Source organism: Protopterus annectens, chromosome 4.part0 (assembly GCF_019279795.1).
Source record: "Protopterus annectens isolate FY-2018-M chromosome 4.part0, PAN1.0, whole genome shotgun sequence".
Lineage (NCBI taxonomy): Eukaryota > Metazoa > Chordata > Ceratodontiformes > Protopteridae > Protopterus > Protopterus annectens.
Genome location: NC_056733.1, coordinates 495,694,345 through 495,704,344, shown reverse-complemented (window position 1 = coordinate 495,704,344; position 10,000 = coordinate 495,694,345). Strand labels below are relative to the sequence as shown.

The window sequence follows — 10,000 nt, the reverse complement described above, 5'->3', positions numbered from 1 at the left end:
CGTTTGCACTTTAAAAAGTAGATTGAAACATCTTAATGATGAACTTAATTGTTCAATTGGCCAATTAACTAGTGTATAAAAGCAGTGTGGCCTCATTTGAAATTTAACCTTGAAAAAGCCTGGAATTGTCCAGTAGCTTTGGTGTTTTGTGAATAAAAGCTTTGTGGTGGAACTATTTGGACTGCTTTTTACCATCTTTGGAAGAAATTCAACATTTATGCAGCTGACTTTTTATTTGCTCTGTTTGGTTCACCAGCTTGTATCTTACAGCAGGTTTACTAAATTTTACTACATCCATTGAAAACTGCTATCTTCCGTTTTGGTTTGGTCCGGTCTGGTGAGCTTTTCCTGGTTTTGTTCTGGTTTTCATCTGCTTCGTTGGTTCTTTGCTGTGATGTCGGAAGAACCACCAGCCACGGATCTTTTGAACACTCCTTATTCTAAGGGATACCAACGATGATGCTCCAGTAACTCGATCTGAGTTTAATCAAGTACTAGCACTGTTGACCAATATCAACAGGGTTCTCACGGGCAGTCGGAGCCCGAAGTTACAGACTTTTCTTTTCTCCGAAATCAACTACTAGCAATACCGCATCAACAGCAAGCAACATTGCTTCAACAAAGACTACGCACGCAGGGCGAATGGCACGCTAGTACAAGCGGTATACTAGGAGCTGGGACAGCATTAAGACATGAGGAGAACTTTAACAACAGGGCGCCAAGCGGCGGAGACATGGAGAATTCATTCAATTTTAAAATGGACAGAACTCCAACCGGAGTTCAAAAAAGGTACTTTTCACCAGAATACACAGCAGTTGGATGTTGATTTTGACTCTTTTAGTAACAAGCTGTATTCATATAAGAACTGTCAGCTTGAAATTAGTTATCTAAAAGAATGCATTAATGCAAAAAGAGTGCGAAAGGCCTTAGAAGTTATAAATTTCCCAACAGTGCTACTGCTGGTTCAGTTTTACACACACAGCTACTTGAACTTTTAATCAAACTGGCCTGGAAATGTTGGATTTGATGGTGAAGGACTACCAGAATAAATGCAATGTATTTTTGGATGAATTGACTGTTTTAAATGACAATATTGTAAAGCATAAGAATTTCCTTAGACACAAGAAGAAATATGATGAAGTGTTCTTAGAAGTAGACCAGCACTGTCAGAAAGTTATTGACAGAAAATAAAAAGTTAGACAGAGACCTTTTAGAATACAGAGAAGGGAGAGCTTATCCCTTAGGGTTGAAATCTAACCAAGTTACCAGGATTAATGAAGTTGAATATGAAAAGAAATGCAGGTCAGAACGCTAGAAATGTACAGAACCCTGAACCGTTAAGAAGGAGTGAAAGACTAGCACAAAAAGAAAATAGTAACTCTCCACAGGGTTTTTACTTTCCCAGGGCAGACCAGGGGAGGAATTTGAATGCCCCATACCAACAAGCATGGGGAGAACACACAATTAAACAGTAGCACTGAAACCTGTTTGAGTTCTAATTGAATGCTAACTTTACTGTTGTTTCATCTGACAACTTTAACATTTATAATTATACCAACTTGGAAATCACCCGGTTCATTTTGAATTATTTACTAAAGGGTTAAACTATGTTCCATCAAGACCTCATGTATGTTCCTAAATTAATAATAGAACTGAAACTGTTCATTAGAATCTCAATCTTTCACTTCTTTTCAAGGGCAACATACTGTCAGTAGTAACATCACTAGGTCTAGTCTTTTAACCCACCTTTGCACTGAGTTTAAAATATTTGAAGAACTTATTGAAAATACCCTGAGAGGTAACTTATCAAACAGACAGGATTCTCCACTTAATTTTAACACCTACTTAGTAGAAGCTATGGAAGTGATAAGCAAAAAATCAGGGTTATGAAACCGGACAAAGGGGTGGGATGGTCTTAATGAAGACCTCCGACTATGACACAGCAATGTTTGACATTTTGCAGGATTCTAACACTTATGAACAATCATCTATTAATGAACTTAATGTTGCCCAAGCTAACATCAAACACACTTTAAATGACCACTTACTCCAAGGGTGATAAATGAAGAACTATTTAACTATTTACATGTTCCACATCCAAAAACCCAATACTATTTGGGATACCAAAGGTTCACAAAGGAATATTTCCTTTGAAATTTAGGCCAATTGTAGCTGGAGCAAACAGCATCACTGAACCTTTAGGTAAATATGTAGAACACAAAATTAAACCAGTTATTTCCACACTTCCTTACGTGTGTAAAGATTCTTGGGAATTTTTGGCCAGTATTCCATCTAACATCTGTCATAAAGACGTCTTGATGATTACTATAGACGTAATAGAATTATTCCCAAGTATACCTCACGATACTGGAATTGACTGGTTTTCTGACATTTTGATAAACTTAAGTGAATTAAGTAACAACCAGATTAACTTATTGATAGAATTTATGGAAATTATTCTCAACAACAATTACATTTTCTTTAATGGAAAGCATTTTAGGCAGAAAAAAGGGGTAGCCATGGGCTCCCCTTGTGCTTCATCTTATGCGAACATTGTCCTGCACAAATGGGAACAAGATTACATACATTCTTCAAGGTGGAAGCATAACATTCTTTTTTACAAACGATACCTTGATGACATTTGTTTATTGTGGCAGGGTTCAAAAGAATGTTTTTTGGAGTTCTTTGAATACATCAACACAACAACTAACTTCTTGTTCTTTACTTACGAACTTGACACTAATTCATTGCATTATTTGGACATCCTTCTTACCAAGGACAACAAAGGGGAACACTTTGAATCGACTATTTTTAGGAAGCCCCTATATTCTAACACATTCCTGCACTTTGAGAGTTCACATCCCTTTTATACTAAGAAGGGAATTATAAGGAGCCAGTTGATTAGAGCATCGAGAATCTGCAGTACCTTAGAAGCCTTTTGAAGGAGGCTGCAAATCTAGCTAACATGCTAGTAGAAAGGGGGTACCCACCTCAGTTAATTAATATGATAACTGAAGAGATAGTAAGAAAAAGAGACTCTGAGTTCCCACCTTTGTTAAGTAAAGGTCTTCTGGCTATCAACAACAGGAGCAAAGAAAATAAAGACATACAAAACAGTTTTAGTTACACATACACTAAAGATGCTGCTTTTATTGAAAATACACTACAAACTTTTTGGTCCATGCTCACATCACAAGAAGACATTAAGAACTATTTACCAAGGTCACTAACTTTCATTAGAAAGCGGACATAAATATTAAAGGAATGTTAGAACAGAATACCAGCATAAGGAACACCTTCAACACCACATCCCACATAGGAAGAATGGAACTTTCAAATGTGGGGCATGTAGACAATGTAAGTTCCTGTTAAATGCTGATAAAATATTCATTCCTGCTAGGAATTGCACTTTAAGAGCGTTGGGCCACTACAATTGTAATACTACAGGTATAGTTTACCTTGGCATTTGCACTTTTGTAATGGTTTCTATGTGGGTAAAACCACTAGAACCCTTAAAACGATATACTCTGAACATACATATGAAATTGAAAGAAAGAAAAATACTAATGCTTTCTATAAACACTCTCTAATCTGTGACAAGATGTGTATAAAATTTTTCATCTTAGAAAGAGTCACCAATGACCCCAGGGGAGGTGACTGGGAAACCTATTTGGAAACTAGAGAGTTAACCTGGCAAATTAAATTAGATGCTTCAAGGAGTCCTGGTATGAATGAAAGCATTAGCATTAATAGCATACTGAAAATGAGAAGGAACAAGCTTTAAATTCCTTCAACTCACATATACAAGTGTATAAATTTACAATTTTTAGGAATAGTTGGGCTATTTGAACTTAGTAGTTTTTAAAAAAAGACAAACAATATATAATTAATTTAAATAAAAATCAATTATGAACATTAGGAATAACACAATGAATTAACACGAATTGTTTTGTAGTATAGTGGACAACAAATTAATTCCAATAGCAATTACAATGGGTATTTTTTCTGTTCCTTCTAAAACAATATGATATTTTATATCTTAAGAATTTTTTATAGTTATAAGTTTTGTTATTTTTATTTTTACTGATGTTTTTAAATGAGTAGTTTTTAAGTTTAGACAAACTTGTGACCTAAGAGTGTTTAGTAGAAATTGCTAACTTGAATGGTTTTATAAAAAGATTCAGGTTCTAACAATATTTGAACTGTATGTTTGTTTAGGTATTTTGTCTTGTTTAGTATTTACCTGCAACACACTTGTTTTAAAATAAGAGGAATTTCAGTAACAACACTGCACGTTGCACTTTAAAAGTAGATTGAAACATCTTAATGATGAACTTAATTGTTCAATTGGCCAATTAACTAGTGTATAAAAGCAGTGTGGCCTCATTTGAAATTTAACCTTGAAAAAGCCTGGAATTGTCCAGGCGAAAGCGCTTGGTGTTTTGTGAATAAAAGCTTTGTGGTGGAACTATTTGGACTGCTTTTTACCATCTTTGGAAGAAATTCAACATTTATGCAGCTGACTTTTTATTTGCTCTGTTTGGTTCACCAGCTTGTATCTTACAGCAGGTTTACTAAATTTTACTACATCCATTGAAAACTGCTATCTTCCGTTTTGGTTTGGTCCGGGTCTGGTGAGCTTTTCCTGGTTTTGTTCTGTATTTTATTGCTATTAACTAATCTGCACAAGTAACTGATTTGTCTGCAGTTAAAAGCATTCTGTATCTTTACAATTCTTTATCTGTTTGTGGCTTTCTCTAGTGCTACTGACTGTAGGCTATTGTTTCTAGCTGAAGTCTCTCTTTAACTTGGCTATATTGTGTTAATAGTCTGCTGAGTGGGGGCTGGTTCTTTTGTGTTCTTGTAAAAAAAAAAGTTGTTCTTCTGGTATTTAAACCGTAACTTTGATAGGGTTTCTGTCTATACACACTGAGCAGAGTGGATAAGAGTTGTTGACCGCAGCTGTCAGCTGAGATATATAAGTATCCTGTTTTTTTCGATTATTTATACAGATTATTGTTTTTAACTATTAATATATAGCACTTTTATTGTCTGCTTTTTAGTCTTCGAGTGTATTTTATTGCTATTAACTAATCTGCACAAGTAACTGATTTGTCTGCAGTTAAAAGCATTCTGTATCTTTACAAATCTTTATCTGTTTGTGGCTTTCTCTAGTGATACTGGCTGTAGGCTATTGTCCCCACCCTCCCACTCAGTTGGTGTTTTGCTCTTATACTTGGTGGCTTTGCAGATGTCCGCCCCTACTGTAAATCTGATCTGTGACACTCCTCCCAGTCTAGTGTCATTAGCTCATTCTGCCTAGTACAGTGAGAACATTTGATAAGGCCTTCTGTTTCTCCTTTTTCCCTTTCAAAGAAAAAAAAAAAAAAAAAAACTTTTGTTTTTGCCTGAACCTCCTTGTGTTCTGCCTGTGCTTCTCAAACATTTTGGAAATATAGAGTATATTTCAGAGCATTTATTATAACTGTAATTGCCTTAATATTGCTACAACTCAAGTGCTCTAGGTTGTACTGCATCTGAAGTGTTTGTGTGTTTTAGCTGCTTCTCTGTATATTTAGACTTCTCTGTTTCTTTAACTAAATAAGCTCTGCAAAGTTGTTTTATTGCATTCCTGCCTGTATTTCTGAGGTTTTTTTGCACTTTTATAGTTTGTTTTTGCTTAGTTTAACTGGTAGGCTACACGCTCAGGTACGCTAGCCGAATTAAAGCATTTACTGTGCTTCTGTACCTAATTTCTGCTACTTTGTAAAAAAAAAAATCCTTGTTTCCCGCCTTTACTGAACTAGAATAGTCCAGTCTTCAGGTATTGCTGATCTCCGGGCTGTGTCATAGTTCCTGTGTTGCCCATATCCTTATTTGGATCGGAGGAAGTTTCTTTGTTCACCAGTGAGAGTGGGGAGTTCTGAGCAGCCTATCTGTCCCTTGAGGAGTGGTTCCAGCCCAGTGACCTGTAGCTTATTGGCCGTTTTGGGCGATTTCCTATCTCTTTCTAACCCCCTGCTTTAAAGCCAGCTTTAGCGCGCTTTTGCGCTTGTAATTTAAAGTTTGTCCTGTTTGTTGCATTTACCTGTTGAGGCTACACACTCAAGTGTGCTAGCCTGTGTTCTATATTTATTGCATTTTTCTGCTGTTTGTTGCAAAAAAGAAAAAAACAATTATCCTTGTTTCCCATCTTTCCTGACCTAGAGTAGTCCAAATACAGGTTTTGCTGTATTCTGGACCTTTGGAAAGTTCCTGTGTTGCCCATTTCCTTTCTTGGATAAAGGGAGGCTTCTTTGTTCACCAGTGGCAGTGGGGAGCTTAGAGCAGCCTATCTATCCCTGGAGGAGTGTTCCCAGCACAAGAATCTCGTAGTCTATTGGCCGTTTTGGGCCAATTTCTAGCTCTTTCAAGTCCCCCTGTATAAAATCTGCTTTGGCACGGTTTGTGCGCTTGTTACTACTCAGCCAAGCTCCTTGTGCTCCTGCAGAGTGGTGCTAGCAGCAGAGAGGCTAAATGAGCGACTGCTAACCTGATAAAAGTGTTTTTTTCCTGCTACTACCTGGGCGACTGTCCGATCTAGCTAAACTGCAAGTATTTCTGCTTTTTGAACTGTTTTAAACTGTTTAAAGTTGTTTTTGCACCTGCACTTTTAAAGTTTGTCCTGTTTGTTGCATTTACCTGTTGAGGCTACACACTCAAGTGCGCTAGCCTGTGTTACATATTTATTGCATCTTCCTGCTGTTTGTTGCAAAAAAGAAAAAAAAAAATGTCCTTGTTTCCCGTCTTTCCTGACCTAGAGTAGTCCAAATACAGGCTTTGCTGTATTCTGGACTTTTGGAAAGTTCCTGTGTTGCCAATTTCCTTTCTTGGATAAAGGGAGGCTTCTTTGTTCACCAGTTGCAGTGGGGAGCTTGGAGCAGCATATCTATCCCTGGAGGAGTGTTCCCAGCACAAGAATCTGGTAGTCTATTTGCCATTTTGAGCCAATTTCTAGCTCTTTCAAGTCCCCCTATATAAAACCGGCTTTAGTGTGGCTTTGCGTGATTTTGCGCATAGCGCAGTATTGGGCAGCGCCGCTTAAGTGGGTGTAAATCATTCTTGGCTCCACAAAGTCTGCTCTTCACTTTTTCCCTTAGAACTGATCTAGTTCTCATAATAAACACCCTATTCCCACTCTAAACCCTAGCACTTGCTCACTAAAGCAATTATATAAGTCAGCACTAAAAAATTAAAAGCACTACACTCTCACAAACTCCCCTCGAGTACTTTGTTCCCCATTGGCCCTTTTTTTCAATTATAAAGGAATTCCCAATACTATTATAGCATGTCCAAAGGTCAGTTGTCAGTCTCCTCTCCGGTCCAGCTGATGAATCTGGGAGTCTTGAGGCAATGTTACAACTGCCTCATGTACACAGACAACCCTTTCCTCCTCCCAACAAATTCCAACACATGTGAGAGATGCAACGATATAGCCAAACTGGAGGCTAAGCTCTCTCAACTCAGTACTAGCATAACCAGTCAGGAGGAGAAGGAAACCACACTCACTACAATTCCAGTCTCACACAGACCTACCACGACAGCAAACCAAACACATGAACACACAAAAACATACTCGGAGGCTCTAAATAAAAGTCTGCCTAAGCAGCAGAGACCTCTAAAGCAGATACCCAAGCAACCACTACCCCAAAACAAAACACGTGCAACACATAGCTCACAAAGCCAGTGTGCTGAACAGTCACAGCCCTTAAGGCTAAACAACACACTTGATACACTTGTAATAGGTGACTCTATTGTCAGGCACACTGACGTCCCGCTCACCTGGCTGAACAAGGAGAAGGTCACGGTGAGCTGCCTGTCAGGTGCTAGGATCCGCCACATAACACAAGCACTCAGGTCACTCCAAGGCAAGTACAAATATGACTCAGTCATTGTCCATGCTAGAGTGAATGACCTGAGATGTACCTCCCTGGACTGCATGAAAAGAGACATAGAGGAGCTCTCTGAGCATGTAGCCCAGGCTGGTATGACCCTGACCTTGAGTAGCATCTTACCCTCACCAAGAATGATGCCACAATATGAAGACAAGATGATCAATTTCAACAATTGGCTTAAGTATTGGTGTCATTCAAAGGGGATCCAATGCCTGTCTGCCTGGGATGACATGCTTGACAAGCCACGATGCTTTGCTAGGGACGGCTTGCACATGTCACCCCTGGGCTTTTGGATATTGGCAAAGGCTCTTGCCATCCCCATAGTGCCTTTTTTAGGCAAGGCTCAAAAGACAAACCCACCTCCATAGGTATCACAAGGGATGAGAAACTAAGAGTAATGCTACTCAACGCCAAGTCTAAACCTCAAGATGCACGCACTCGAAACTCTCCTTAGCATGGAGAACATCGATATCTGTGCAGTAACAGAAACCTGGTTCAAGGCTCCCGAGAGCACCCCAGCACTACCAGGTTATACCTCATACCATGTTTTTTGGCCCCAACACTTGGACCAAACCACAAAAGGAGGGGGGAGTATCAATATTCGTCAAAGTTACCCACACCTCCAGGTTGGTGACACAGCACGAAGCATCAGAGACTATCCATGTGCAATTAACAGTGGGTAAAACTGCCTTCCAGTTTATAGCCTGCTACAGACCACCCTCCCAAACCCAGGAACCCCACTTGGCCTTCCTGAGAACACTGGAAACTATGAAGGTCTCTCCAAACACCATTATATTGGGCGACTTCAACTACCCTAACATAGACTAGGAGCATTACTCTAGCTCGAAGACCCTAGCCCGAAGGTTCCTAGAATTTATAAACTCAAATGCTATGGAACAACTTGTTGCCACTCCCACAATAGGAGAAAACATACTGGACCTGATCATCACCAACATGGGGACTCTATGCTCCAGACCAGAAGTGTATCCCTCACTGGTAAGATCAGACCATAAACTAATCTCACTAGATATTCACATCCCGACCCCAGCCCCTGCCCAGAAAACCACAGTGAAAAACTTCTCTAAAGCAAAGTTCACACTCCTCAAAACCAAGGTGGAATCCTTCAAAGCCCCCGGGCCCAGACTGCAGAATCCTTTATAAATGCATTCTATGAACACCTTCAGGAATGCATGGATCATGCAATCCCAAATAAAACCAAGACCCAATCCTCCAAAGTTAGGTATCCTGTCTGGTGGACCCCAGCCATAAACAAACTATACAATAGAAGGAGGAAGCTACTAAATAATAGAGCAAAATCCCAAAAAGGGAAGGCATCTCTGATCAGTATTAGCAAAAAACTACGGGCACTCATAAAATCGTCTAAGGCTAGCTTCAAGAGAAAAATTGCACAGGGCACTAAGGATAATCACAAGGCTTTCTTTAGTTATGTTAGGAACCTGGGTGAGAATTCCCAGATATGCTCAGAATTAGTCCAAAATGACAAAAAAATACACCGAACCCACAGACATTGCCAACATCCTAGCTGACAGGTTCAGCGCAAACTTCTACCCCCCTTCCCCACCAAAAGGGCAAATATCTATCCCAGCAGAGTGCTGCCACCCCCCCTGACATCTCAGATGCTCAGATAAGAGCCGCCCTCTCCAAAGCAAAAAACACAACATCAATGGGACCAGACGGTGTCCCGGGCTGTGTCCTACATGAACTCCAAGAAGAACTAAACCCAAACATAAAACTACTGTTCAATCTCAGCCTTACTACAGCATATGTACCCAAAGAGAGGCGTACAGCAACAGTGGTCCCTCTCCACAAAGGTGGTGCCTCAACGGATCCTGGAAACTATCGCCCCATAAGCCTGACTAGCTTGGTCTGCAAAGCTATGGAAAGGATCATCATGGACCTCATAAATAAAGATATTGGGGACCTACAGACACTGGATCCTACCCAGTTTGGCTTTGTTAAGGGCAGATCCTACCTCTTAAACCTGGTTGATTTCTTTGAAGCAGTCACCAAGGCCATTGACGAGGGGAAGGTGGTCCACACAGCAT

General features: G+C 39.6%; 1 protein-coding gene across 3 annotated transcripts in view; it reads left to right on the top strand.

Annotated features, from left to right (window-relative positions):
- The window catches only part of WSCD2 (WSC domain containing 2), a 2,311,682-nt gene that overhangs the window by 1,359,219 nt on the left and 942,463 nt on the right, over positions 1-10,000 (top strand). The window lies entirely within an intron of this gene.